Source organism: Camarhynchus parvulus, chromosome Z (genome assembly GCF_901933205.1).
Source record: "Camarhynchus parvulus chromosome Z, STF_HiC, whole genome shotgun sequence".
NCBI classification, from domain to species: Eukaryota; Metazoa; Chordata; class Aves; order Passeriformes; family Thraupidae; genus Camarhynchus; species Camarhynchus parvulus.
The window spans coordinates 165,351-172,158 of NC_044601.1; positions in this window are offsets into that span (position 1 = coordinate 165,351).

Here is a 6,808-nt window from a genome sequence, read left to right on the forward strand (position 1 = left end):
GTAGATTGGGCCACACCAGCTGGTGGGCAATCTCTGGGTGTTGACTGACCGGGTGGCCTTTGCTAAATATGTACCCCAGGAGGTGGAGGTCCCACCACCCACTGCTCTCAGTGTGATCTTTTACCATCCATTGCACCATTTGATCTTTCCAGAGGCTGATGTGATGGCATGACAGGGAATGTGATATTCCCACACAGTGCCATGCTCTTTGGCCCAAGTGTTTATGAGGTTGCTTTGGAAACTAATCCCATTGTCTGACTCAATTATTTCTGATGTGCTGTGCCTCCACAAGACCTGCTCTTCAAGACTCAGGACAGTGGTGTGGTACAAATGGTGTTTCCAGCCATCCAGTGGCTGATCCTCCCACTGTGAGCTCTTGCCTTGGTACATTTGGGAGACTGATACACTCAAGCTGCCTGGCCCCACCATATTGACATTTCAGCCATCATCTTCCATACCAGAGAGGCTTTAGTCACGCTGCCTGTTTCACATCCATAACCTCTGTGATAGTGCCCATGCTCAGGTCCACCCCTCAAACACAGCATCAATTTAGCCAGGACAGGACCCTGCCCATGTCGCTCCATGATTCATTCCAGAGTGATGTTGGATTCTGCAGGAAGGGAATGTCTACATGCACACTCACATCCCTCCTGCTCTCTTCTTACTACTAGGGAGAATTCTTGCCTTTCAGTGTGAGCAGTTATGCAGATTCTCTAAAACAGAAATGTTTAGGAGAGGAAGCCCTGTTTCCTAAGGCTGTAATTGACTGTGGTGGTATACAAAAGTCCTCAGGGGGGATTTTTCTGGTAATGTAAGAGTTTATACAAGCTATCTTTAGAGTGTCTGGCCTAAACTTTGAGAAGTTAGTTAAATGGTATCCCTGTGAGCTGATGAAATGCCATGGGGTACAACATGCAGATGCTATATGAAAAGGGTTTTTTGTAGCAGAAAACAACTGGACATAATTAGAGGTTATCAAGGTACATCCACTCTATTATAGAATTAGGGAAGTGCTACAGTTAGTTGCAATATGGGGAAAAATACCACAAATGGAAGATACCTTTGTCATATAAAAGACTATAATTGCCCACAGATTGCTAGGCTTAAATTTTGCCTGGATTCTGCTGAGTGATGAGTAATTTTTCTGAAAGTTTTAAATAAAGTGAGAGCTCTGTGAAAAGTTATAATCACATTATGCTTAACTTTTGTAAATAAGAGCTTTAGACTATAGACAGCTGAAAAATGTGGAGGTTGAGTCTTGTGGGATATAATTTGCTGTGGTCTGAAATTAAATACCTTCAGAAGCGGTCTGACCTATCTGTGTGTGTGAAAAAGAATCTTAGTGGCATTGCTTATCAAACTTTCCTGACCTAAGAACTCAAAATACTAAAAGTATTTCAAAGTTTAGCAATCTTGCAAGGAAAGACAAGAAAGACTTCTGAAAAGGGTAATATTGAGCTCAAATACATGAAATGTGGATCAGTCAAACTAACAGAGAAAGCTCTGTGGATATTTTGAGTAAAGCTGATTTTATGCTTTTTAAAGCCCTGCTAGGAAATCAGATGACTACTACCATTAGGAAGTTGAAGACTGAGTTCCCTAACTCCTATCTGCTTATCCTCCCGTCTTTTAAATGGGACTGTTTTGCTTTTTATGATTTCTGGATTTAGACAAAGTACATTATATGAGCAATATTTGTTGCTAGATGAGGCAGCACAAAGTTAAACACACCTCCCCTTTTCCTGACAGAGTTAAGTTTATAAACTAGACTTTCATTTCTGTATTTTAATAAACTGGGTTCCTTGGAGGATTAAAAACAAGCAGGTCAAGACCACCTCAGCTCTTCTTCAGTTAACAGATTATGCCTCATTTCTGGGAACAGGCAAAACTTGATGGACCATTGTGGGACTGGGAGTGGAGACAAGTCTGTTGTAAAAATAGAGAAATATTGCAACTTTTAGTCTGAATGCTGTGAATAATTTTTTAAAATTAGTATTTTATTTTTCAGGGGAAAATGGGTAATAATGAATGTCCTTTTATTCCACCTGCCTTGCTTTTACAGTTTTCTGTGAGGTTTTACTGATGCAGTATCATTGCTAAAAAGACACTCCGGTCTGAGATTTCCTGTAGGTGGCAACAGTAACAAAGGAAGGCATGCATCCATGAGTGGGAATTTACTCAGCATCCAGGACAGGAGGAATATGGATAATGAACTAGTGTCACAGTCCAGCTCTTAAAGTACATGTCTATTATTTCCCTATACCATTTTCTAGGTACCCGAGCAAAAATCAAACATTTGAAATGGACATATGAGCTCAAAATCCTTATAACAATCCTTACAACAATTTCTGTGTCAGGAATGGATGGCAACGTTGACACTGAGCATCAGGGAGGTGTGATGACACAGGCAATCAATAACAGAATTACTAAAAATGAGAATTCAGCACTGTTGTGATAGGTGGTTTATTCTTTCAGATGTATAGCATGTAGCTGCTATAGCAGAAGCACAACCATAATTACTCAATTCTTAATTGAGTAATTAAAGAGAGGGAACTTTAAAAGTTTATTTTGAAATGTGTTCTAAGTTAGGAAGTGACAACAATACATGACCAAATGTAGTTGTCAGCCTTCAGCCATGAAGTAACTCAAAGAACAGCACTGCAAAAAAACAGCTGGTCTTAAAAAACCTTGCCTGTGTGTACATCCTGTTCCTGGTGTGTGTTTGAGAGAAACTTGTTGCCAGAACTCCCTTTTAGGGCGCATACACCTGTGGGATATTTGTACGTGTTCTACTTGGGAGCATGAGAGATAGTGGCTCCCTGGATTCCTCCTCTGGAGATACACATGCAGTGAAATGGAATGGAATGGAATGGAATGGAATGGAATGGAATGGAATGGAACGGAATGGAATGGAATGGAATGGGATGGGATGTACTATTTCAGGAAGGGAAGGGACTTGAAATGGTCATCTAAACCAACTGCCTGACCACTTCAGGGCTGACCAATAGTTAAAGCACACTATTAAGGATATTGTCCCAATGCTTCAACACTGACAGGTTTGGGGCATCAACCACTCCCTCTAGGAAGCCTGTTCCAAGGTCTGAGCACCCTCCTGGTAAAGAAATGCTTCCCAGTGTCAAGTCTGAACTTCCCCTGGCACAGCTTCGAACAATTCCCACATGTTCTGTCACTGGACACGTTATTTAGCCTCTCCCTGTTACACACTGGCCTTTGTGGGGTTATTTTCTCTCTTAGGATAAAGGATACCCTTTTCAAAGTGGGTTTTCTTTCCCTAAATAAAAATATAATTTACTATTATTAAATAATTTGCTTTATTATATAATAATAATTAATAATAATGAAGAATTAAGTACCCCTTGCCATAGCGGCTTTGTAAGGGAGATGGAAAGAAACAGACAATCCAAACTACAACAGTAGTTTGGGATCTGGGAAAGAGCAGAGGACACTGCAGGTAGTCTGAACTGCATAGTCTGAACTGCAGTGCTATTTCCTATGAAACAGCATGTGTGCCTCCTTTCATCTGTCAAGGTTTGGGTGTTCTTTGGGGTGTAGTTTTTTGGGTTTTGTCTGCTTCTCAAGCAGCAGAACTTAGACATGTCTAAGAAATCTTCACGTATTCTTCTCCTACAAAGATCCAGTAATACAAAATATAAAGTTTTTTGGAATTTCATAGCCTCAGCAAAGGTGTAAACTACATTGCATTCCAAAGTATGCAAAATTCAAAGTTCATCTTCAATTACTTTTACTTGACTAGTTCATGAGTTCATGTGGTCATCTGAAGATTTTTTGCTACAGAATCTCTTGATGGTTTCTGTATCAGTAGGAAAACAAAATTTTCAAGAAGCTGTAACAACATGGTTGCACAACTGAGGACTTCCTTAGTAGCCCTGGGTTGTCATTCCTCAAGAACAGTTTCATTCCATCACACTGGATGTAGAAGTTCTCTAGAAGACAAGACATTCATCATATTTGTTATGTGCCCTTTACAGAAAACTGAGAATCTCTCATGAACTTCAAGGATTTGTAGTTTTCTTTCTTAAAACTCCATTCCTCCTCCTTTGCATAAGGAAACTATTGTTTGTGGAATATGACATGGGGGTGGAAGATGACTAAGGAATTAGTAATAAAAATTTTAGTTGATTCTCAGATTATTTAGAAAGAATTGGCAAGACTGGAATGCAAACTCAAGAAACTTCCCTTTATTTGTCAAATTAAATGTAGTGAGGGTATAACCTGACAAATACTAGTCACACCTTCCATTACTTACAAGAATTTCTATGCTTTGTTAATTGGTTTGCTCTGGGTTGGAGAGTTTTCATTATTTTATCACTAGTGGTGATGTTATCATTGGTGGAGGAAGTTATGTTTTCCTGAACTTCTTTTCCTTTTTTTGCTGAGTTTGGAAAGGAGTCAGATAAAGCAGATGAAATGTCCTATGAAGAGTGGCAACATCAGTCTTAGGTAAGTGTAACACCACTGCCAGTAAGTATTCAGCATTGCTTGTTGAGGTCATTTATGGAACACCAGGAAACTCATGGGAGAGGAAAAACTTCAAAATCCCTGTAGTTTACAGTCTTTCCTCTCTATGTTTCTAGAGAATCCTAAAACCTTGATGATTCCCAGGTAAGCCAGGCTATGAAGCCTAGAAAGATGCTTGTGGTGCTCACTGTGGGGAAGAGTTTTGCATTCCAAACTCTTCTGTAAGGGCCTGATGCTCTAAATCTGCTTGGCTGCACCCTCAGATTGGCATGAGGCAGAGACACTTCCTTTGGAGTTTAAGAAGTTTCTATTGGTTCCAGAGTAATGAACTTCAGGGAGGGGGGAAAAAAGTGAATACCCTGTAAAGACCTTCTGCCTTCTTAAAGTAGCCAGGTTTTCACTATTGAGGTATAAGGTCTTAAGAAATACTGAGGCATCATACCAGTCCCATAAGAATCTCTTTATTTGTGTCCATTTTTATTTAGCACATTACAGCTTCAGCAGACATGGAGCAGATGCGTGTACCAACATTTGCACATAAATGTTGTGAAGACACAAAGAAAAGCACTGATCTGCGGGGCCAGCCCAGTGGAGTTACTTGCAGGAAAGGATAACTTGCTGCAGAAATTCAGTCATTTCTACTTGCATCAAGGCAATAAAACAAGTGCAACTTCTGTTAACAACAGACTGTAGCTCTAATTCAAGTAGATATCTGACAAAAGAGAACTGATTTTATGTGCTGATAATATAAGTTGGTAAAGACAAGAAGTTGATTTAAAGCCTTTCAAGTTCTGAGAGATGCAAGGGACTGTTTCAACTCTTACCTAACATCTACCTAGAATGTTTTATCCCCATTAATAACAGTGGAAGAACTGTTAATTAGTATAAGAAATAAAAACTAAATCCTGTCTCTACTACAGACATCATTATGCTTGAAAAATCTAAAATTTACTGTAAGCTTTTAGATCGGTAAGTTATGTAGTGCTTTGCACTGAAATCAAAGAGTCTATTAAGAATCCTCATTTATTTTCATCTAGTTACTTCTAATCTCAAGAAGTGAAACTAAATTACAGTGGCCACATGAGTGCTTTACATAGAGCTGATAGAGTTCAAAACACAGGACTAAGGTTTAGTAAGGCTTACCAGAAAGTCCAGTGGGTTTACAACAGAAGAAGTTAAGACAAGAAATTAAACCAGTTAAATGGTGATACATTTCAAACTTTTTACATGCTTAAAACCTAGAACTTTGTTGTAAACTTTATCCTCTTCAGCATATCCCCTCCTAACAAAAAGTTGTCAAGGAATGATTAGCTAAGAAATTTTTCATTTTTTCTTCAAATGACAAACTGCATGCTGACCTACAGAACATGAGGTACAGCAGGTCTTATATTTCCCTATCCAAGCTGCCAGCCCCAAGGGCTATGCTTTCCAGCTCAAAGATTAAAATGCTTTCTCTTATAACACTTCTACATCCCCTTTTATAAAACATATCTCTCCAGGTTGAAACTGACCTGCTGAGTTGCACTGTGTGCTTCACTCTTTTGCAGTTCTTGCATCTGAAAATTTACAAAGAATGTTTATACAACAATTTGTTGCAGAAAGCCAGAAGTCCTCAAAACTTTATTTTAAGTCTTTAGAATTCAAGATTGCATACTGGAAATAATTTTTATCCTATCAAACGCTTAAGCTTTCTTTCTGCTTGTTCTGTGAGCTCACAACTGCCATACCTTTACTCTAGGCTTTAAAGAAATGTCAGCATGGAGGTGGAAACATGGGAATTTCAGTAATTCATGCCTGATTAATTAATGTAATTGTTTTTGTTGAAAATACCACAGTGTGAAAGAGTACAGATGCAAATCTAAGAAAAAATAAATTTTTTTTACATTGATTGTAAAAAATACCTTTATTCTCTTAGCAGCTTTGGTTGCACTCTTCCTGATTGGTCAGGAATATATCAAGTAACAACAAGAGCATCTCCACTCAGGAAGTTTAAGCACTCATACAAAGTTGTTCTTAGTATAGTCAGAAGAGATTTCAGATCTTTACGAGCAGAAAAAGCTTGTGGGAGTTGTAGTCTGTCCCCTTAAGATATTATTCTGAGGACTGACGTCCAAGGCAGCTGCTGTTTTAAAAGGAATTCAGGAAAAAGTGTCTGTAATGGTACCACTCCTTAGCTAAAGGTGGCTTGTGCTTTTGAGTGTGATCTTAAAAAGCACTCTTCGAATAATTCTGGATAACAACTTGTTTTAACAAAAATAGGCAAGAAGTTGTACTTCAGTCATGTTCTGTTAATTTTGTGGGATTTAAT